The sequence below is a fragment of the Poecilia reticulata genome, linkage group LG8, assembly GCF_000633615.1.
Source record: "Poecilia reticulata strain Guanapo linkage group LG8, Guppy_female_1.0+MT, whole genome shotgun sequence".
NCBI lineage: Eukaryota > Metazoa > Chordata > Actinopteri > Cyprinodontiformes > Poeciliidae > Poecilia > Poecilia reticulata.
In genome coordinates, this window is record NC_024338.1 from 10,349,661 (window position 1) to 10,373,939 (window position 24,279).

At 39.6% G+C, this 24,279-nt stretch overlaps 1 protein-coding gene and 2 long non-coding RNA genes across 5 annotated transcripts in view; 2 read left to right on the forward strand and 1 right to left on the reverse strand.

Annotated features, from left to right (window-relative positions):
* LOC103468561 (uncharacterized) overlaps positions 1 to 7,591 on the forward strand; it is a 58,660-nt gene extending 51,069 nt beyond the window's left edge. For 2 of the 3 annotated variants that reach the window (XR_534233.2, XR_001776881.1), the window contains one exon: positions 5,815 to 7,591. This is a non-coding gene — a long non-coding RNA (uncharacterized LOC103468561). The remainder of the gene's footprint in view (positions 1 to 5,814) is intronic. The other variant, XR_534232.2, reaches the window with a different exon arrangement.
* LOC103468563 (protein shisa-9) overlaps positions 1 to 24,279 on the reverse strand; it is a 92,059-nt gene that overhangs the window by 61,786 nt on the left and 5,994 nt on the right. The window lies entirely within an intron of this gene.
* Positions 15,357 to 20,482, forward strand: LOC103468562 (uncharacterized). The gene is made up of 2 exons (XR_001776882.1): positions 15,357 to 15,470; positions 17,560 to 20,482. It is a non-coding gene; the product is annotated as an uncharacterized LOC103468562 (long non-coding RNA).

Sequence of the window (24,279 nt, forward strand, 5' to 3'; positions counted from 1 at the left end):
GGACAGTTTGATTTCACAGAAGTTTGATTTACTTGGAGTTATATTGTGTTGTTTAAGTGTTCCCTTTATTTTTTTTTGCAGTGTACTTCTCAGTCTAAAACTCCTGAGAACCGGATGTAAACGGCATCAAGGAGAAGCATTGTTGTGATGAAGAGCTGAAGAGTGAGTGTCAGAAAACGTAGGAGGTTCTTAAAGAGACAGAGGTCAATTTCAAGTCATCGGACAAGACATCGGATTTGAGAAAAAGTTGTTCAGTTGTAGCCATTTCTTTGCTCACTTGATCTGCCTGGAAAAGTGGATGTACAGTTAACTCGGATATTTTGCGGTATCCCATCATTCTTTGGGCAACGTTACACAATCCTTGCTTTGGGAAAACGTTGTTCTTCCTCAGTGAAACAGCTAACAGGGCTACAAAGTCCAACTCGCAGATTCTTAGTCTTGGTTGCGTAATTGAATTTGCTCCATTGCTTCCAATTGTCAGAGAGCTTCTGATGCTAAAAAATAAAAACGAGATGTTCCGGATTGTTCTGCAGAAACCCACTCAGATGCACAAACAGATCCAGTGGTCTGTCTTGCAGCAGCTTGCAGCTGAATCACTCCTCACTGTCACAGCAGGTTAGTTTACACTACAAGGCCCCCTGCGGACCATTCCAGGGGCCTGTGAAGCTTTGAAACCCCGCTGTCTGAGCTACTGATGCTGGATAATTGCATCGCGACACTATATTGCCACCTACAGCTGTTCTCGCCAAATCAGCCTCCGCAAAACCTTAAGGCACTTATGGACGGGCATTCACACACACACACACAGAGATCCATTGCCGTCGTCGTGCCTGGAGGGAGTTAAAGCGACGCCACGAAGGGGTGACTCACCCGATAATTCTCTCGGGTGGGATTTACATAGTGTGTGTGTGTGTGTGTGTGCGCGTGTGTGTGTGTGTGTGCGTGTGCGTGTGTGGGTGTGTGTGCGTGTGTGTGTGTGTGCGTGTGTGTGGGTTCCAGCGGTTTTACAAACAAAACCCCCCGCGGGGCTCAGAAAGTGGAATCTGAAGAGAGACAGCGTGCAACTTTCTGACCATTTGGCAGCAGCATTCCCTCCGTTTCTATTGATTAAATATTAATTAGACCACAAAAAACTGAAAGCATCGCCGGGATCAGAATATATGCATATGTATACATACTTTTTTTCTTTCTCTCGAATTTTACATAATGTGCTTTGCCTTTAAATGCTTTATGTGAAATATGATTACAGTCTATAGGATTTCCATACCCCTTTTATGTTGGCTGCTGTGAGCTGCATTTTCTTTCCTCAAAAGCTGCTTGTTATGTAAATTAAGTTAAAGTTCATTGTTATTTCAAAGCTGCTGCCACTTAGGCAGCAGTTTAAACTTTAATGCAAAAATGAAAAAGCTTTGGAACTTATCGGAGAAGGCAGAAAACAGTGTTTGCTCGACATGCATGCGCGTGGGTGTGTGTGTGTGCGTGTGTTTGCGTTTTCCATCCCTGCTTCATGTCGTCTTTGAGTTTTATCTGAAGTCTACACTTGAAGTGTCTATTTGTTAGTAAACAAGATTGCTAAAAATGTAAAAAAAGAAAAAAAAGTGCAAAAATTGTTAGTTTTTTTTGTCAAATCACATAATCTAAAAAAATGGTTAATTAAAAGCAAGACAATTAATATAAGCAATGAGGAGTATAAGTAAACATCTACTTGACACTATACACACACACACTGCAAACAGACAGAGGAAACACACAATGCTAAACGGGTGGTGTGATAAAACAAGTGGTCTGGTAACGTAGTCCCTGACTCACAGTCGTCTCTGGTGTCTTGATCGTGCGTGTGCTCCGACACACCCAGCGCTAACGCTGCCAGATAGTGCGCCCATGCAGGCTTGGTGGAGGGCCTGAAACTGTCTCCCACCCTGCTATTCCCCTATTAGAGCTGACAGCTGCCAAATAATGTCCCTTGGCATCGCTGAGTGCCTGCAATGCCAAGTCCTGTTTGTGCTCGTGCAATCTCTCATCAGCTCAAATGAGTGTGTGTGTGTGTGTGTGTGTGTGTGTGTGTGTGTGTGTGTGTGCGTGCGTGTGCGTGTGTGTGTGTGTGTGTGTGTGTGCGTGTGTGTGTGTGCGTGTGTGTGTGTAGATGTGTACAACCTCGCATTGCACTCATTCCATGCACATCGCGAGAATGGACAAAAACTCATCCCTTTAGGCTAAATTTCTCTTGTTTATTAGTAATTGTTGGAAGATTTTTTTTTATTATAATTTGCTAAAAATCAAGCAAGTTAAACTAAAGATGTGTGCAGCCTGTTGGAGGGGAGATGAATAAATCATGCACTGCAAAAACACAAAATCTTACCAAGTATTTTTGATACAGTTTCTAGTACAAGCATCTTACTTCACTTGAAACAAGTTAAAACTAACTTACAAGTAACTTTTCAGTAAAATATATGAGCTTGTTTTAAGTAAATGAAGTTATTTAACATTGATAAAAAATTTACTGGTTCCATTGCCAGATTATTTCACTTGTAACATGGACAAAATGTCTTGTTATATGTAAAATGATCTGCCAATGGAACCAGTAAATTTTTTATCAATATTAAGGAACTATTTACTGAAGGCCTGTGTGTCAAACTGAAGGCTCATGGGCCAATTCCTACCGGCCAAAGCTATTTATGTGGACTCTAGAGGCCCACATAAAACAACTTCAAGTTAACAGCTGAGTGCTTAAATATTATTCCTATTTTATCAAATTAAATCAAAAGTGATGCCTGTGGTGTCTCTTTACGGCTGTGAGATCTTTTGTGTATCCATCTCCTAACTGATACCTTTGTACAAACAGATCCTTTTGATCCCAGCCTCACTGTGTGCCTTTTTGAATGCTGAAATGTTGAAACTAAATCAAAAGGTGCTTCAACAAAGGGTGTACAACCAGATTATTCCAGCCCTTTGTTTTTTCCTCTAGTGAGTTTGTTTCACACTTAAATTGAAGACAGTATACATCACATTTATTTGGACAGAAACATCTAAAACTATTTCATTTTGTCTTTTATATCACTGGCATCTCATTTTTTTCCCCACCAATGTACATTGAAAGGACATAATGCAAAATTGACTTTTTTTGTAACTTTATATGATGTTCTGTTATTACTTCAATATCAAAAAATCAAAATCAAATTTCCTTTAAGTTGTTCCGCATTTTTATAATAACTGAAGGCGACACAGTTACCTGATTATGGCACCATGTCCCTGGAAAACACAAAATACTCCCCTTTAAAAAGGTAAACCAGTGATCAATTAATATTTCCAAGTTAGTTCCAACATTTTCGTCTTTCTTTTAAGAGCACATGTTATTCTTACATGCCGCCTTCGTTTAAAAATAAGTTGGGCTTTCGAGATGTTTCATTTAATTTAAAGTACAAATTTTAAGGGTGACTCTGGATGTGCTCGGTAATTTGGTTTCCCTCAAAGCCCGGGCATGGAAGAAATAATGACGACCCAAAAAAAGATATCTGCAGCCTTCATCCTCGAAGCCGCATGAACCAGTCGCTGGCAGGATCTCAGTGCCGAGGCTGCAAAAGATGATGTCACAGAAAATACCATATGTCACAGTCTGAGTCACTGCTTGCTCTCATTATTTTAGGTTATCTTTTCCATTTTCTTTTCTTTTTTTTTTCTTTTAATCACACACACACACACGCACACACGCACACACACACACACACACACACACACACACACACACACACACACACACACACAAAGATGCAGATTCACACTCCTCAAGGGATTTGTTCTCAAACATTCACCGACGTGACGCACACATAACCCACGCATGAATACACCGACGCTCGCGCAGGCGTGCGTGCGTGCGTGCGTGCGCGCTCGCACGCGCTCATCAACGGGATATCCGTCGTCGTCCCGGCGCGATGCTTTTTGACAAAGCTTCTCCAGGAGCTCGGCATGCAGAGGTCTCGGCTTTCATCCATCATGACGTTTGATTTAGACGCGCCGATATGGATCGGCTCTGTCAGATTTCTGATACTGCTGAAATAACTTGGACCTCTTGTGGGAGTTTGTGGCACATATTTAATACAGCCTCCTGTCAAACTGAACACAACGCAGTTATTTGTGGGGTTACGGGATTATTAATGTTTTTTTCCTGTTTTTTTCTGTTTGTGTTGTAATATTTGAGAAGGCCTGCATGTGTGGAAAACTAGAGCTGGTTGAAGATTTTCTTTGCTGCTCTTTGAGTTATGACATAGATTAAAGCTGCAGTATGTCACTTGTATAAAAAAAGTATATATTTGTTAAAACTGTCACAATGTTGTGACAGCATAACATGAGACAAATAATCTGTGAAAAACTCAATCTCCACCTCCTCCTCCCATGAGCTACTATTGCTGTCTGAAGAAATGCACCAAAAACAACCAATCAGAGCCAGGAGGCAGGGCTTAGTGCTGTCAGTCAATCTCATGTACTCGCTCCTCAATGTGCTAATGGTGGATTAACAACTTATGGTTACAGGAAAACCGTTTATCCTCCGTCAACTGGACAGCATTAAGACCCGCCTCCTGACCCTGACTGGTCGTTTCCAGTTAGCACTGGGAGAAGGTTATCTGTCTCATACTGTACTGTCAAAACACGGTGACGGTCTCAACAAATATGTTAAAACTATAAATGTATTTTCTAAAAGTTACGCACTGCAGCTTCAGTGCTACTTTTATGCAGAATTCTGCAGGACTGCCATTTTCATTTCACTCTGGCGGCTCCACGGCGCCACCATTCATCACTTCAGCATAAAACAAAGAACCCCACGGTGCCTTTCGGTAGATGCATCCCCTTGACACCACCGCAGCATCTCCACTTCTCCAGCACTGTAAACATGTCAGGCTGTGGGCAGCTCTGATGAATTGGAAGCGCCGCAGCTCGCCCCAATGTGTGCACAGTGACAGGCCGGAACAGATGTTGTGTGGTGGGGTAGGCTTTTGTGCAGTTGGTGACCTTGCATCTCCACCTCTGGCGCTGACACATGGCAGCGGGAATGCCAGTTTGCTCAGGGTGACGAGGCACACAGTCTGGCGACCACAGCCTGGACGGGGAGGCGAATATGAGCACGGCTTGTTCCCGATGCTAGACGGGCGAGACAGGTGATTCCTCCGTGGCGGGAAGCGCCACGCGCCTTTTAAGGCGACGCGGGTGGTTGGGTGGCGACGTGAAAAGCCCGTTCACATGGAAATAGCTTCATTAGAAAGCAGATTAACGTGTTTGACGCCTGAGCTAAGCAGATACTTAGTTTAGCTTCGTAGCACGCAAATCTTCTACGGTTCAATTATCATATGAGGCTAAGTTTATTGTTAAAGGGATTCTGGTAACACTTTATTTGAAGGGGTAAGACTGACGTGACGCTGTCATAAACATGACTGGGAGGAGTCTTCATAAATGTTTGACTGTTGCTGTGAAGAGTTATTTAATAAATAATGACACTTTTAGTTAATTAAAAGTGCATTAGAAGTGTCAAACTTGCATTATTTGGTAAATAATTACACTTTCAATGCAAAGTTGCATCAAAACCTGCATTAAAAGTCTATTAAAAGTGTAAATTTTGCATTGAACGTGTCATTATTTACGAAATGACACAGTAATAAATATTCATGAGGACTCCATCTTCATGACTGTGTCATGTCTGCCTTATTCTCACCCCTTCAAATAAAAGGATATCAGGATTCTACAGCTGCAGTGGTAGTGATAGTTTGCTTTTACATCCTAACTTTAAACCCATCCTCAGTGTTTGGTTTGTCTGTGCTTCCGTAGGAACGTCCATCACTCGCAGAGGGAGCGAAGGGCATAGAGGACAGATCCGTATCTCGAGCCGTCATTTTGTGAAAGGTCACAGCCAGTTCGACAGTCCATCACGGGGCAACACAGAGGCCCAAACAACAACTCACTCACACCCAACAGCTAACTAAACCTGGATCAACAGGTCTGAGAAACAGACCACAGCTATAGAGACTCTAACCAGGTGGTCATCAGAACAGGAGCACCACAGGGCACTGTACTCTCACCATTCCTTTCCACTTTGTACGCTCTCCTGTTCCCTGTTCTGTTTCCATCGTGGGGAAAGAAGTGGAGGTGGTTGAAGAATAGAAATACCTCGGTGTTCACCTGGACTACAGGTGAGCATGTCTTCTAGAAGCAGGTTGTTGAGAGTGTGATCTTTTCTGTTTCCGTCTATTTAGGTAGTAGCATCAGAGCCTGGGACTGAAGAAGGTGATAAAGAAGGTTGGAGCAACTCTGGAACATCTTATTGTGCAAAGAAGGATTCTTCATAAAAATCTTTCAGAAAATGACAAACTTCACGAGACTGTTATGCAACAAGTGTCTTCAGCCAGAGGACTGCTTAAAAGTGCAGCGTTACTGACGCCTACAGGAGATCCATCCTGCCCACATCTGCCGTCAGCATCTACAACAACTCTCTGAAGAAACTTGGATAGTTTGAATTACTACAACAATTTGATTTCCTTTTGAGTTTATAAAGTATTTTCAGTTGAATTTGAGTTGGATTATTTGGAGAAATGTATAATCTGTCCCTTTCAATTGTATTCATACGTATGTTAAATTTAGAGAAAAGTGTAATGTTCCCCTACCTTTGGTACAGATTCATTAGGCATTAGCGTTTCATCTGAGGACAGACGCTGTGGGATTTTTAGACAAGCTCATCAAACAGTAAAAATCTCATGCCGGCCTTTTGTCGGCTTGTATTTTTCATTTCGTCTTTCATTTAATACAAAATTGACCGTAACTATTAAAAGTGTTTGGCTCTCTCACCGTAAAAAAACAACTCAGAGCTTTATTTGACACAGCCTAATTAATTTGATGTAACACAAAAGTACAGACGGTCCAACAACAGTCAGCCAGTCAACCTGCGTTCAACACAGATTCCTCCTTCGCTCTGCATTCAGCTCAAACTTTTACAGTCTGCATAAACATCACAGCTTCTCATGGCATGTCATTTATCACAGGAGCTACACACACACACACGCACACACACCCACACACACACACCAGCACAGTACAGTTAGTGCAAGGACACTCTGACAGCGTGCTGTAATACGCTAATGGATACAAAACTCTCACTGCCAGTTCTTGTTCCTCATTTGTCATAAAGTTAGAAACACAATTACACATGCACAGGCATTTGAGTACATTAAAAGTAATCTCGGCTTGGCTGTTTTTTAAGTTTTTTTAAAGGAAGTGCGTAAGAAGCAGCTGGATCTGTCAATGTATCCCGAATCCGATCAACTTTCACCTGCCTTTCATCATCCTTGTGTTTCAAGTTTTTGTCGTCTTCATATATTGTTTTAGGGGAAAAGTTATTTTTTCTAGTCTTCCATTATCACTCCTTTTGTTAAATTGTCTCAAGAAGAAACTGAAGTAAGTTTCCTTAAATTTTCTGGTGAGTCCTTTAGATTGTGGTACTTCAATCAGCCAAGACACCAAGCAAAGGTTACAGCTGGTTCTTAAAGGATTCGCCTGAGGGTGCACACACATTAACCAGTACTTTGATAAAGCTCCTTTTGATTTAATTTCATTATGTGGTCTTCTTTGGTAGGACTCTGTTATCATCCCATGTCTTAACTTTGTAATCTCTCAGGTTCTGAGGATCTCGTCTCAGGCCCTCAGGTGATTCCACAGATTTCCTGTCGGATTTTCTGAAACTCGTTCTTTTGTTCATTTTAAGAGGCATAAAAGATATGCTCAATTATCATCTTATGGCCAAAGCTGACCTCTGAAGCTTCCACCTGAAGACAGGTAACCCCAGAGGTCAAGGCTGCCATCGCCACATCACTCCGTGGATACAGAGTTTGTTTGGTGATGCAGGAAATGCAGCTTAAAAGTTAGTATTCATAAAATCCCCCACAAGGTTTAGAGAGATTTCTGTCATACCTGAATATTTTCTTTAAAAAAACAACCTTACAACTCTACTACCTAGATCAGTGGCTGCCAAACTTTGCAGCTTTTGACTCACAACATAAAGAGGTAAACGGGGTCGTGACCTTGACTCCCGGTTGAGCTAAAGCGCGTTTTAACCGAGTCAGTTAAAAGAGTATATTGGCCAATAAACTGCTGATGAGTAATCATATTCATATCACACCATACATGGCTTAATTTGTAAAAGTCTCATTCTTTTAGGTCACATAGCACTGTTGACAGCCGCATCGGTCAGTTTGTGTTGACGGGCAGAAAATACGCGTGAAGAATCTATACTGAAATTCTGAGTCCGTGGCTGTGAACCGTACAAAGGGGGCCTGTCTGTCTGGGTCGGGGTTGAGCTAAACTTTCCTTGTTGTATTATTCATCTTTGATGACAGGATGGAGCAGCACATGGATCGAGGGATTGAGCTTTTGTCTGCAGTCTTTTGCCTCTGGTCCTTTATACTGAAGCTCTCGGGTTTCCAGAACAACGTTCCGACCCGAATGTAAGGTTGTCAGGTCGGATCGTGAGGAAAAAAGGCTAATTCACTTGTTTACAAGTAGGATTGAAAAGCAACAAGCAACACGCATCTGATGGTTGTCATGGAGACCCAGTAACCCTAAGACGCCAAMAGTGTGCTTTGAAGCATAATCAATGAAACATTAATCAACATTCTGATGTGTAATAAATTGTGTGTACAGTGTGTTCTCCAACTTTATTTTTTTGTGTGTTTGTTACAAACTTCAAATTACTTTCAACTGCCTGAGCTCGGAAACGTGGTTTTGAACAAGCCTAAGTTTCATTATTTGTGTCACAGTAGTGGCGTTTCAGAGAAATGTGGAGAATCCAGAGGACCTCCGGTCGTAACGTAAGCCCTGACCTGAAGGTCGCCAACAAGAGATGAAGAGCTGTTGTCTCTCCGAGGCACAGCGGGAGTTCTGGACCTGGGACAGACGGGATCACAGCAGCAGAACTGACTGACAAGCCGTTGTCAGTTTCAGTCCATTCTCAGCAGCAACGTCTATGAACGCAACTCCACTGACCGTACGCCCAACATTCCCAGTTTTATGACAGCAGTGGGCTTCAGCCAAGCTAAGTGTTGCGATTCAGAATCACTGTGATATAGGCATCAGATGGTCTTGATCAATGTTTCCTGTCAAACAAACAACAAAAAATGTGTTTGCTTTGAAACCAAGCGTTGTTGAATTCTCATGATCTTATGCTAGTTGCGTCACTTCTTCGTACCTTACAGTGATGCGGACTTGCCAATAGCAAAACAGCTGACTGGCTGTGTCCAGCTTTTGGTTGTAGTTGTGGTAAAATAAATTTAAGATACATTTAAAATACTTTAAGATTTACAAACAGCTCTCTAAATTCAAGACTTTTTAAGGCCTAAAATTGGGATTTTCAAATTTTAGACTTTGTAAATGTAATGAACGGACTGTAATGACTTCACATGCCCGTTGTAACAGTGCAGTGTTCATCTTGACATCCATATCATATCAAGATAAACAACATATTCATATATTCATATTCCGATCAAACATTCATAACAATCTTCTTTGCAATCTGCGCAGCAATCAACATCCTCAGCCCACACCGTGCGGGAGGAGCGGCTCCCATTAGGGCGTAAAATGGAAACCTGGATATAAACTGCAGCTTGATGGGTTTGAGGAGGCCGGCGATCCTGAGGATATTATAAAAATTTTACGGTGGAGAGATTTGATCTCACCTCCTTTCCAATTTATTTGATTTGAGCGCCCACGCCCCGCTTTAGCTCGTTGCTCTGTGTTGTTGTCCCTACTCCCCTCTCTTTAACTCGAGAGGCAACAATTTGGTTTGACAGAAGCACTTTCGTCCGATATTAAAGTGCACTTTTCACTAAGAATATACCAAAAAAAAACAAAAAAAACAATCAATGTTTGTTTGTGGGGAGACGATTTGCATGTTTTTATTTATAATACTGGATAAGTTCTCTTCCTTCCTCCATCAGTAATATGATTTTCATCAATAAAAAAAAACAAACCAAAAAAACAAACAATTTCCTCCCATCATGCACTATTTTACCAGCCTGCCAAACTGAATAAACCCCAGTAAAGTCTGAGGTTGTTAAATGACAAAAATTAGTGTTTCTGTCGGGAAGATTTCTCTGCTGAAATCTTCCCGACTTGTGAATGTCCTAAAGTGAGATGTTTTAATTGAAAAGAAAAATCTGTAGCAAAATTCCCACGGAGGAAACAAGTCAGAAAAGGGCGTAAGACTTTAAAAAGATGGGAGTCGAGACGTTTATAGATTAATGGAGCAATGGTATGAAAAATTAACTCGCCCAGTTCTCTCTTTTGATAAAATGTCAATTAGCCAGTCTCTTTCAGCAGCTAATCCAGCTTCCCGCCATTCCCAGGCTTTTTTTCTTTTTGCTACTGTTAAAATGCTTTCTCTATCTCTTTCCATCATGCCTCCTTGTTTTCCTCTCTCCTCTGCGTGTTTCTCTTTTTAATGGCTCTCTAACTCTGACAGCTATTACCCCATCCCTCTATTTCTCACACTGACTTTTTGTTCATCCCTCATTTCTCATCTCCCTTACTCTCTTTCCCATCCTTTATGTTCCCCTCTCCCCTCTTCCTCTGACTCCCCTTATCTCCGCAGCCTCCTGCCTGCCTCCGCCTCTCTCATCCTCTCTGTTATGTGTGCTGTTTAGCTGCGCTTAGCTTCACCTGTCAGCTCGGATCAGGGCTGTGGAGCAGCAACATGACAAACTGCCCTCTGATTCACTTACACAGTCACACACATGCAAGCGTGCGCACACTTGTAGCGTCCCTGCAACCATCTCCTTTATTTTTCTTTTTTTTATGTCCGTCTTTGATTTCTCACTGCGGTGTGTTGATAAGTGTTAAAGTGATGTGGCTCTGTAGTCAAACTTACAGTGAACACAATATCCTGTGATATTAAATCGTGTTTTAAGTCCATTTTGAAGGCTCAACATTTTTGTTTCCGCTTTTTAAAAAAACTGTCTTGTGTCGAGAAGATTTTTAGCTATTCGAATTATGATGAAAATTGTAATTAACTGTGGCTTATGCTAATATCATATCAAATTATTTCACGGTCAATTAAAGTATTTCATATTTCCGGTGCTAGTTTATTACGAAGTAACTGTTAGCATTGCGTGTCAATCGGCCAAATTCTGATTAGCTAACCTCCACAAACCTAACATTTTGTCAACATTACAGCATTAGCTTCCATCGTTTACTTCAGTAGGTGTAGTTAACAGAACAAATTAATAATAATAATTTTAAAAATGCTCTTAAATAATTTTTTAAAAAGATAGAAATGATGTACTGACTGAATACACTGTTGTTTTAATACCAAACCTATGCGGAACGTTTCTGTGCGTCCGAGTTCCACTCCGCCCGTTTAAAACGCGGCACTAACCGAAAGCAGACGAGTGTGTAGAGAGGACTCTACACACTCGTGTGCAGTAGGTGGCGGTATGCACCTTAAAGTTGCTTGCGATCCGCCACATTAGAAAAGAAGAAGAAGCAGAGCGGACTTGCAGCTATCGGTAAAGTTGGCTATTTAGGAAGATTAAGAGTTCTTTTTGAGCAATAATGTCAATGGAGCGACAAAAGAGGGTCCAAACCGAAGCTTTATGGGTGTTTTTCACCAGGAACAAGGTGCTTAACGCACTCTACTGAACTTAACACTCACCTGAAGCAACGCTGTGCCAAACGTAAATATCAGTGGTGTAGAGTAAAAATAGGCGAAAGTGCAAATCCAGCTGCTCGTAAACTTTAACCAGCCCCAAATGCCTCGAGACGAATTCATCTGACAAGAGCTGTGCTCCTGTGGTGCATTCAAGCACAATTGGAATATATTTCAAAATTAATTACCACACAATATAAACTTTTTTCGCTTACAATTTTAAATTATGTAGCTTATATTTACAAAAATCTCTCGTAAGGATTGATGCATTTATTTGTTTATGCAAGTACTTGCAGTTTTATTTAAATCATTCACCTGCCCTATATGAATCTATATAAATAGTTAATGACATAAGTGGTACTGTCACCACTTATGTTATTTTTAACATAAAATGAAATAGACCTGCTTTGAAAAATAAAACTCTTCAGACATCAACTTAAAATTGACATTTTATGCGTTGCCAATTCTTACTCACTAATATACTTTTTTACAAAAACTGTTATTTTGTCCCCTGGAGAGTTCTGGGAAATCTCTGCATCAACACATGGTTACCTTGGCTTCAAAAGCTTTAAACACGCAGAGTTGTATCTTTTTTTTTTTTCTAAAAGACTAGCTGACTCAGCACATTCAGACACAGAAAGTCTGCTGAGGATTTTCTGGCGTTAGCTTGATTCCTCTCTCCGTTGACATGCTCAGCTTGTGGTTCGTTAACATGGCTCATAATGAGTTCTCGTTGCAATTAAAATGATTAGTAAGTGGATAAAAATTAACGCTCACCTGCTTCATAAAACAATTTGGCATATCGTGATTTTTAATGATTAATGTTGCACTGCAGTGCACTCTTTGCTGTCGGTCTGAGGGAGAGTTGGGCCTCATCACAGCCAGGATGGCAGAAAAAAAACGCACTATATTTACATCTCTGCCACTGTGAACGGTTACACATATGTAATATTAAATGCACAATTTGTCAGATTTTATTATTTTTTATGGATTTATACTTCCATCAGTCAACAATAGGTCTAAAAGAGGAACAAGAAAACCAGAAAACCAGAACCTTTTAATTACCTGACATGATTTTGTAGATGTAAAGTAGAAAATGAACTTTCTATGCTACCATACCTCATTTAAATGGTACAAATAGCAAAAATAAATAAATCAGTGCTCAAACCATATACTTCAACATTATCAGAACTTACTGTTTCTGGTGCAAACATTCACTAAAACAATGGTCACTCAGATAGTAAAAGATAGTTTGGTTTAAAAAAAAAAGAAAGAGGGGTTTTGACAATATAATGCATCTATAGGCATTTCTAGCCTATTAGACGAACAGATTAAGATCTTACCCACATACCAACATTTCCTGAATGTACAAAACAGGCATTGAAATGTAAAAAGCTCTTTTTCTGATGCAGTAGCAGATAACAACAAACAAACACGAGCGGGGAACTTTAAGAAGAAAGAAGGCGAGACGATGAAAATAGAACTTGGTAGGCTCTATATTCCACCAAACAAAAGCGCACCATTGCAGTGTGGAAGAAAATCCCATTTTTCTGTCATTCTGATGCTTAACAGCGTGTTACGGCGCAGCGTTCAGAGTGTGGTGCAACCTGCTGGCTGCTCAGCCCCTTTTTTTCCAACTGAGCTCTTAGATGTTTTGGAGGACTGACAACAGGGGGGAACTGCTAAAAAAAAAAAAAAAAAAAGTCTTCTGCTGCCAGAGATGGAAGAAAAACAGTGTTGAGCTGAAGACGAGTTCAGCAGGCAAAACACAGGCAGGAAGGTTAAAGATGGACGGATTTGTGTGCTAAAATATGGCAGGAAAAGTCTATTCATATTTCACTGGTTTGTTCATGAACACTGTCATGTTCAACAAGATATTGATCCATAGATTAAAGAAAAATAGACTACACTTGCTTTAACAGAAACACACAAAAAAAAATAGTTTTCAGCACCACTAAATATAAAAATAATTACGGTAACCCATTTCTATCAATTGTATTTATTTAATTTTTTTTATTAAATAAAAATAACAGTAGATGTTGACCTGAAAGCAGAGCATCACTCATTACCAAGCAAAGTGGTAAAAAACAAAGAACAGTTCTAACTGGCTAGTGAACGACACATCAGCAGCTATATTAGCTTCCTCTGATCATAAAAGTAGTCCTAGAGTTGTTTTCTTTTCTCCAGTATCTGCAGTTTTTTTTTTTTTTTTTTTTTTGAGTGACCCCGGTTGTAAGCCAGTTTTCCATTATTACTTTAACACAATCCTTTGGTAAGCTAGCTGTAGTGTCGCACTTTGAGCTGACGTCACGGTAAATAAACGGTCGTTTACATGCGGTACCTCGCGGACCACTAGGGGGCGCCCGCGGAGGATTTGTGACTGGAAGTGAGAAGCTGTGGACGAAATGAAGATACTGTTGTAGAATCTCAAGTGCTAAAGAAAAGTTTGGTTCATGACATTTGGAGCTCAAATCTAAACATGTAACATAAACAATAGCCAAAAAAATATGAAAAGCTGGCTTTCCATACCAGCCAGCTGTACGGAAAGCCGTTGATGACATAACTCAATCACATAACAAAGCCCTAAATTGCTATTTACAAATGTGAAAATTGTTATGTAACTGGAGATGCAATCAATATACCTTTATCGTGAAGAAGTAAAGGTAGAAATTACTTTTTTAATTAGCTTTTTTATTATAATTTTTTGAAATTACAAAACAAAATCACTAGAGAGGTGATTGGTCTTCTGCTGAGTTTAATCAATCGGATGTTAGGGTGTGTTAAATGAGACACAGCAGCAACATAGTATTTTATCACGGAGAAAAAAACTATTTAAAAAATAAGACATTTTTTATGTTTTGATACATTTAATTCAACTAATAGAGTCCCCAATCAAATAACCAAATTAATTCAAACCTTTAAAAAACATTGAAAAAATATTTATCTTATATTTAGCTACAGATTTCCAATTTAATCCAAGTGATCAAATATAACAATTTATTAATGACTACCCTTTATTAGAAAGAACATTAATCTGTTCTGATGAGGAATATTAAGGTGATGACCACTTCCTGTTTCAATATGTCTGCGCCTCAGTGAAACAAAGGCAGGTGAATAAAGACAGGGATGAATGAGCGTGGCACGGAAAAACACACATAACGAACATCTGGATTAATAACGTGACATTATTTACACGTGTAGCGTCAGATGAGCGATTACGTTCAGTAATATATTGTTAATGTATCAAGCTTCGTTAAGCAAACACAGCCTTTCTGCTCACACCAGCTCTTCTTGAAAAGCTGAACATACCGCAGCCTTAACATAACCGCTACGAAATTATCTCTCGTCTTTTACTGCAATTACTCCCCTCCATCTGTTCCCTGTGTTTTCGGGTGTTATCGGTTCATATAGCGGAAACGGCATTTAAACGTCTGTTTCGCTCTTCGGCACAGCTTGCCTCGGAGCCCGCAGTGCCAAGCGCGTGTCTGTGAGCTGAGAGGTGGCGCCTCCGATCGTCGTCGGGGGTAATCGGTTTGATCAACCGGACACGTCGGGATCAAGTGGAAGGCAGCGTCGACATTTGAGGCAAGTTTGGGCGTTTAGGAAAACCACAACTTTTGGAGACACTGGACGTCATTATCCGCTCCGGCGATTTGAAATGTTACATTTCACCAACTTTAGGTCAAACGGCAGAGGTGGCAGACATGTTGAAGAGTTTATGAGGGATACGGCAGAGGAGGAAACGGACGGTGGCATCACAGGAAGGAAGGAGCGTGAAGCAGCAGCAGGGACGGAGGTGATGAATTGAAAATGAGATGACAGGAGAGAGGGAGGAGTAGATGGATAAGGCGTATTGCATTTTGACCATCACGGCTGCCATGTAGAAATGAGAAATCTCACTTCTGTCATTTACAATTGGCTCCGTGTTACTTCACCGTCTCCCTCGGGGAATGTTATATTGTTTTCACTCCAGCTCAAGGGCACGCCGTCAAAGTCTTTTCCCCTCTCATCGTTCTTATGCTTACTCCATCATCAACTTTCCTTCATTTCCTCCCTCCCTTCCCTCCTTCGTTCTCTCTTCCTTTCGTTCTTTCCTCGCAGTGGCTGGCTTCCTCTTGGCAGGCATTCGTGTTGCGTCACGCTGACATTGAAATGTTGATACCAGCATCAGTATAATTGGAACGATATCGATTGGGTGACAGCTGCCAAATATGACTGTGCATATGTGCGTTTTGGCGTGTCTACAGCAAAATTCACACTAATGGAGGCCTTGACTGGTTCTGACGCAAACGCCGTATTTCTTGGATCCCGTTGCCGTTCGCCAGGCTGAACAACAACAACAACAGGTCCCTGGTTGGATGATCAACCTTTCTGTCTTTGTGAGCTGCATGTGAATCTGTTTGGCCACAAATTTAAGAGTAAGAAGAATAAGTCTCCGTTTACCTTATTTTGGTGCTTCTTAGATTTACTTCTCAATTGCTGTTGTTGTTGAGTACGGCACATCCGTGCTTCAGGTTGTGATTTATAGGAGTTTGAAGTCTGAAATGCCGGAGGCGAAAAGCGATGTTTGGGCAGCCAGAGTTTAGCAGATGAGAAAATGATACAGTTGTGATGTCGATGATGTAAGCCCGGCGCTTTCCGCAGCCGCGTTACGTAACCAGCATGCAGAGGAAGCCGTCATGGTCTGGGAGTTCAGTCCAGCTTTAAATTTTGGTTCTTTTCTTTTCAAACTYTCTCTGTCCATAGAGAGTACCGCAAACCTAGAAGTGTAGAAGTCTAGGTTTAGGGTACATCTCATGGTGTACGATCAGGTGCTGTCTTTAGGTCCTGATATGTTCTGACAACCTGAGCTGCCGTGAACATGAGAAGGTTTTAAAACTTGGTACCAATCGTTTTTCTTACACCTCTACATACCTGGTTCAACAATCTCAACATGCTGTCTGTGTTCCTGTACATTACCAATAATTCAGCAAAATATTGGATCAAATTAAATTTTCCTTTGAGCGGTTTAACAAATAAATGACAATTTGAAGTGTCTATTACACCACGGACGAAGCAAAATAAGGATGATTTGGAACTAAATGACAATAAATATTTTTATAAACAGGTGTTTCACAAAAATGCCTTGTTTTATTGTTCCTTTGATCTGTTGGTGTGGCAACGCCAACATTAGGGCCAAAAACTCGCCGTCTAAAATAGTGGAAACATGCAATAACACAACTGGTGGTAAACAAAGCTCATTATCTGAACTTATTAGCAGTGGAACCTGAAGTAACTGGATTGCATGTTTGATTCTAAGMGCTTTTGAATATCGTTTTTTGTTTGTTTTTTTGTATTGCTTTGTGTTATGTAACTGTACTATGACTGCCCTCTTGTTTTTTTTTTCTCATCTTATTTGTGTATTGTTTACTTGCTGCAAAACCAGCTGCCTTTCAGGAGCATCTGAAAAAAGTCTTGTCCTATTTTCACTTCAAGTTCCTGATCAAAGCATTTTCGAACGATTCGTCCAATCTCTGATGACGAATATGATTACCTTAGAAATTATATAATTATCTTATGCATTGTATAATTGATTATACAAATATATAATTAACTGATTTGATTTTTTTTAAAAATAGACTGAGGCAAGCCATTGTTTCTAACGCTGCACTCAGCAGGTTTAGTCATTTCAACGATAGCAAACTCCTTTTTTCAGATTGCTGCAAAAAAAAAGATTAATATTTAATTATTCTAATTCTCATCTTATTTGCAGAGAACCTATTTTTTTTCTTTACAAGAACACATTCTGTTTTGCTTAAAGTACTGAATCACAAAAAGGCTCTGCTGGAAACATGTAKAAAATATCCTTGTTTTTCCTTAATGCACCATGTTTTCTCCTCTGCTAGGGAGAAAAAGATGAATCACCGTGCTTTCCAAGTAAAGGCAAAGGAATTATTTAAATACCAGCCTTGAACTTAGTGGGTTGTCGCAACAACTTTTAAGTGTTTTTATTGTGCTTAAGTGCTTTGGGCTAATAAATAATAGGGTCAGCGGGACTTCCTTTTGATTTAAGTTTTTTTTTTTTTCAGAAGGTTTTTATTCATAAAGTACAGCGAGATAAGAAATCGGGCCGCGTGGAAGAACAGAGGAGAAATCTGAGTGGGGAAAAGGAATGAGATCAACACAACGGGAGGCCCACAGGGAGTGCAACAAGCGCAGGCGTGGGAATATGAAAAGCAAACTGAACACGAAGAAGACGACGGGTGGAAGATGAAAGAGAAAACCAAACTAAAGCGAGTTCCTCATCATCCCGTTCCTCTCGGTTTCCCCTCGTCTCCGCTCATCTGGCTCCTCTTTGTCTCGTCTCTCTTTGGAGACAACGCCGGAGCTTAAACGCATTGGCTCGGGAGTCGTTATTAGTATCCGCACCAATTGAGAAGAGCAAATATGATCTGGGCCGAAGTCGAAATGTTCCCGTTTGGAAATAACAGCTGGGAGGTGATTGTTACGGAGCTCTCTCTCAGACAGGAGACGCAGCAGATGGAGATTTAAAAAAAAAAAAAAAAAGAAGAAAAAAATCAAGAATAAAATATCTTGAAATTGATACAAAATCTATTAAAATCCCAGTCGGGGCGCTGCAGGGAGATGAGAACGGAGCAGAACTGAAGTCAGTAATCGTGATTTAATGATGTAACGTCATTCAAAAATAACCTCTCAAATCTGCAAAAAGACTAAAATAACGATTAGGTAGAAACTCCAGGATAATTAGACAATCCTTTTTATTGACAACGCTTAAATTGAGAAGAGTGCAAAATAGAAATATCTGGTCATTTTATTCTTTTTAAAACTACATTTTAAAACTCAATTATATATTCCAGTTGTCCACTTTTTAAACTAAAAAAAAATAAAATCATTCATTTTGGTGTCATTCAATATTTTGGTTAATTAAAGCTGGATGTACGTTGAAAGCGAGGGTTTAGACGGATTAATAAAGTACAGAAAACATAGAATGAGAACAGACAGACAGATAGACAGACAGACAGATAGATGTAATGCTCGCTATTGTGCGCTCCAGCCAACAGCTATGAAAGCAGTTGATTTCCTGTCAGAAAGACTTGGAACAAGCATCAGTCTACGCTGGGACAAGACCATTAGCAGGATCAGTGGAGTGAAAATGGAGCCCGTGTTTTGGACGACATGTTACCAGAGTTTATGTTCACGTAAACGGCCAAATATACCAAAGAGCCTCTGAAACTAGAGTGCGCCAATAAAGTGAGTACACTCTAAAAACAAGTTAGCAAAGTACATTGAGCATGATAAATGGGGATGTATTCTCTTTGCTTCCTTTCCCTCCCAAAAAGGAAACTCCTTCAGAGTCTCCAAGTTAAAGGCAAAAATGACAAGTTTGCTCTCAGCAGCTCAGAAATAAACCCACCGTTACGGAGTAATGGCATTTTATTCAACTGTGTGATGTCAATAATCTGATAGCATAAAAGGAAGTGTAGCGATTTTCTTTTTTTACATGTTAACCCCTTAACCCTCAACCCTGGAAAGTAGAATTGAAAAACGGCATGCAGGCAGGCTAAGGGGTTTTAAATGGCATTTTCTTGAACTTTTTTTTTTAAAGAAAAATTTAAATATTGGAAAAAGAAGACTGAAAACACAATTTTTTCTTTTTTTRATGATGATTTTACAGCTGTTTTAGCGAGCAAAGGGTGATGAGAGAAAGAGTCGTAAGTTGAATTGTAAGAGGATGAAGATGAAAGATATGTGCAGTGCTTCCAGCGGTAAAAATAACGTAGAAATGCTCCTGTGAGCAATATTCATGCTAACACGACATATTTTACACAGCACATTATATTTTATATGTTTCAGGAGAAAGATTCATTTTGCAAAGCAACAAAGATTTTTGTCATACAAGGAATGGACAAGTTTTCACATTTAGATGAAGTAATAATGTAAAGCAYACAAATATAAATTATTGACATTGCTCTCCTGAATCTTCATTGTATTCTTATCTCCCTTAAGTAGATTTCCTTATTTGTATTACTTGCTATATGAATTTATTCCATGTATTTTAAAAACCTGTTGCCCTTTTCCATACAGTTCAAYACTTTCAATGTCCCCATTACTGCCAGCATTCCTGTGAAAAGTTCTGTAATGTTTTTTTTTTTTTTTTTTTATACAAGTCTGGCCGTTTATTGTGGATTTGTTCAGCTTGATTTTTGCCATGTTTAATTCATGAGACCCCGTTAGGAGTGGACAGAAAGGCCCTGCCAAGAAATGAAAAGGGAAATAATTGGCAATCTGAAATGGTTGTTCTGAATGTGGAGAACGAAAGAGGGGGCAGCTGTCGCTCATTTGGTGGCGTATTATTCCTGAAATCAGGAGGTTGTGAGTTTGAATCCAGCTGCCCGCATCAGGCGCTGCCCGTTTTCTACCGATCAGTGTGTGAATGCGTCAGCACTGGGAGTGTGTAGGCACACGAATGTACGCTAAGAAAGTACTTTGTGGTCAATCTCTAAATTCTGCCCAACCCAGATGAAGAAAAAATAAAAATTAATGTTGTCTTTATGCTAGGCTAATGAATAATAACTGGCTACAGACAAACTCCTTAAAGACTGGGGGGGAAAAAAAGCCTGTTTGACCAGTTCAACTTGTACTAAGAAAAAAAAATGTCGGTATTAAACATTTTTCATTAGCACCATATTTCAGTATGAAATTATTTTTGCTGTTGGTCTGATGTAGTATTGTCTTAAATGCCATGTTTTCATTAGCCGTTTGATGAAAGTCATCATAATTAACAACAATAAAGGCTTGAAAGCATCAGGCTGTGTGTAGTTATTAATCTCCGTTACGTGTAACTTTGTGCATTCGTTTACTGAAATTAATGACCTTTTAAGTAATATTCGACATGATTGAATATGATTGCAAATGCTACAATAATAATTTGACGCAAGACAAATATAACAGGAATAATTCAATTATAACATTATTCATTCCCCCTGGATTGGAGTTACAATCACAACTCGACATATGAATAAAAATGTCTGGAATAGAATTTTAAACTTTGGTTTAAAACCTACGTGACAATATTCCAGTACTTCACAGAACGTTAAAACTGGCAGCAGTATTAAAAGTAGTTCAAACTTTTTGACTTTGTCATTGCTATGCTAATTCAAGTATTTTGTAAAAGTTAATTCAGATGCTTGACATCCAGCTAATAAAAAAATAAACACATTTTCTGTTTAGTCTCCCAATGCTGAAGAACTTTTAACTCTTTTTAAGGAGTTTTGGGCATTGTAGTATTTTACCTAAAGCAGATTATGTTTGGTTTTTTATGCATGTTGGAATATTTACAAAACACATTTTGTGTATATTATGCACACAGTGTGGTTGTTGCAAAAAAAAAATTTTTAAATTTGACTTGCCATATCTAAGGAATATGGACTAAAATTTTGAGTCAACAGAACTGACATATTTTGCCTTTACCACGTTTCATTTTACGTTTTAGTTTTTTTCTTGTCTAAAATCTGGGGATGAAAGTTTAATGGTCTACACAGAGTCCTTGAGCGCCCTCAAGTGGTCATAAAAAGGGGAAACAATTTCCCTGTTTCCTGGCTTGCCCTGATAAGGTCAGCTTCAGAGGTGTAGACAAAGTGTCTGCGTAGTATAGCATGAGATTGACATTTTGACAGTAGTCTTAAACATTGACAAGAAGCAGGAAATATTTCATAGAATTTTTAGGCATGTTACAAAAAAACTGAGCAATCCAAATTTAGCTGGAGCTTAAGTTATGTGCGGTAAAGTTTATGTATAAAAACCCAATGCTAGAGCATTAGCTCATCTTTTGCCTCTATTGAAACAATAGGCAGATATGCAACAATGTGTGGACGGTATGGTAGTAAGAAGGTTATGCAGTTGGAAAGAATCACACACATGAAAATACTTTTTTAAATGCAAGTGAACTTTTACAACTTTGCTTAGAAATGTTAATGTAAAAGTTGTGAAAGCCTTCAAAAAGGATAGAACATCTATTTATCACAATGCATCTTTAAATCTTTACTCCTGCTGTAAGTGATAGTGACAACATTGTCGTCAAGTGTCACAGCGTAACGTATGACCTCCATCCACCCACACAGACGTAATAATAAAACAAAGCTCACTCCAAAATGCTAATTCCGCCAGGCCGCCGTTCAAAGTGCGTCACGAGAAAGCCAAGCTCTCTGCGCTTGTTTATCTCTTCACTCCAAACGGCTGTCACAGGCGATGATGAAAAGTACCTCTGCATCTGAACAATAAAGCAAGTAGAAAGCACTGCTGATGAAACACAATGCACTAAAGAAATAAAACGGCTGACGGATGGGTTGTTTAGGTCCCAGGTGGGACATTTAATCGCGTGTGCCCTTGAACACGTCGCTCCTTAGCGAAATTATTTATGATAAGTGGTATTTGGCTTGTAAAGTGAATGCGCGCTGCTGAAGACGATGTCTGAAGGTGTGTGTGTAGGTGTGTGTAAGAGCACATTTCAATTTATTACATTCATTTAGGGCTTAAGTGGTTACCTGATTTGCCAAAACATAAAAAAAAAAAAAAAACAGATCCTTCCTCTACCTAAGATGGTTGCCTTGAAAGAAAAACCTGAAAACCATTCATTAACCTTTTGTGTCCTACATGGGATGATTAAACGTCTTGGTGAAATTAATTTATTCACGTTTGTCTGCTTTGTAGGTGCAAACACATTTAAAGTTCAATTAGTTTTAAATTTAAAAGGGTTTTGTGGTCTGCAGAGCAAAAGAAACAAAAATGAAACAAATGGATACCAAAATATGTCATAATAGAGACGCAGAACTCAAGAATTAATGCATTCTTGAGTTCTGCATTGTTGCAGAACTTCTTGGCCATCCAAGAAGAAGATAACGATGCCAAAAGTCTTCAGCATAAAAGTGAGCTCAAATTATATGCCAGCTGCTCTAGCGATGAAGAAGACTTCAGTCAAAAGTTTGTGGCTTGAAGACCTAAGAGACCGGTACCTCATCCAGGAATTTAAAAGCCCTCTGGGGCAGGATTAAAATGTCTGTAATTCTCCACAGCAAAAAAGGGACAGCTGTGATGAAACATGACTTAAAAACACTAGATGGATTAAACTTTTACTCCGGTTCTTATCAGTATTCTGACTTTGAACGTGAATGTCTCAAACAAATGTGCCTCTAAAACACTTCATGCCTAAAAACTGTGACTTAGTTGTGTTATATGTTATTTGCACTTAATTAAAGCAGTTTAAACACAATCAGTTTAAGTTTTACTTGTAACAATAATGCTAGTGTCCAAATCGGAGGACGACATTTGTCAAACTCACCTTAGAAATATAGTTGATTTTACTGACAACACGTTATGTAGTCCTAAAAGATTAACTCCTTCTAATGATACATGTAGACTGGATGGAGAAGGTTGCAATAGACAGCGTTCAATTAGCCCACACACAAAGAAAAAAAAGGTTTGGAGGGCTAATTATTAAAGGTAAACCATAAGAAAGGGAATATTTGGGATAACTATAACTGAATTATAACATGAGGAAGTTCTGTAAAGCTGGTTTTACACTGACAGGGGTGCAAACTATCAAAACCCAGGATAAACCACAACATTTTCTCTCCCTAGAAACGGTCTAGTTTGATGGTCACGCTGCTGACTTGCGTCTCAAGGTCATTTGTTTTGGCTGCGGCGTAAGCCGACGGGCAGCCTGCGCCCCGTCCCTCAGCCTTGTGTTGTTTGTTCCCCTAAAGCCAAGATTCTGTTAAAGGGCTTGTTTCATAATCCCGTCACCAAAAATTCCCAAAGAGTGGCTACACATCTGTTCGGCGTCATTTGATCAACAACACAATCTGGTTTTGGTAATTCCACCCTGAAGAAGCCTGTAGTCCCTGTATTGGGCCTGGTGGTATATAATCACTCCATATGTCCTAGTCGCCCCAGTGCAGCGCCACAAAAGGGTCTTAACTCGGTCAGAAAAGAAACTCTGACACCTGCAAATGTCTATTTGTGATTTTATATTATGACTATTATGATTTGCAAGCTATCCGTCACCATGGTTCTACTTGTTTTCTCTCTCAAAGCCTCGGGAATGTTCCTGTACATACATAAATATGCGCAAAACTGTAATTCAGTGAGAAGATGCATAATATTTTTGTTGTTGAAAGAGTTATTGTTATATGACATACCTAAAGCTTGAGAGAGAAAGAAAAGCAAAGCAGTAAACAATAGAAAGAACAATAGAAAGAATGCATAGAAAAGTGTACATAATGTGCATGCTTAGATGAGCAGCTAAGATGCTTATGGTGACTGCCTACCCAAAACATTCATTGGTGCTACCACCTGTTGATGCTTTGGGGTTAGATGTGCATACAGGAACACACATTTCAGCCTAAACTCACCTATGTTATGATCCTGACAGAAGAGGACTTTCTCTTAGTCAAAACGTTTAGAGGAAAATAAATGGCACTCCTTGATTGGCTACTTTGCGAATCCCAGCCAATCGAGTCGAATTGTCCAAAAGTTCTTCGACTTCCTAATCTGCGTTTTCTTTTGATTGTATTCGATTCAGCAAATAATTCACTTATTTTCCGACA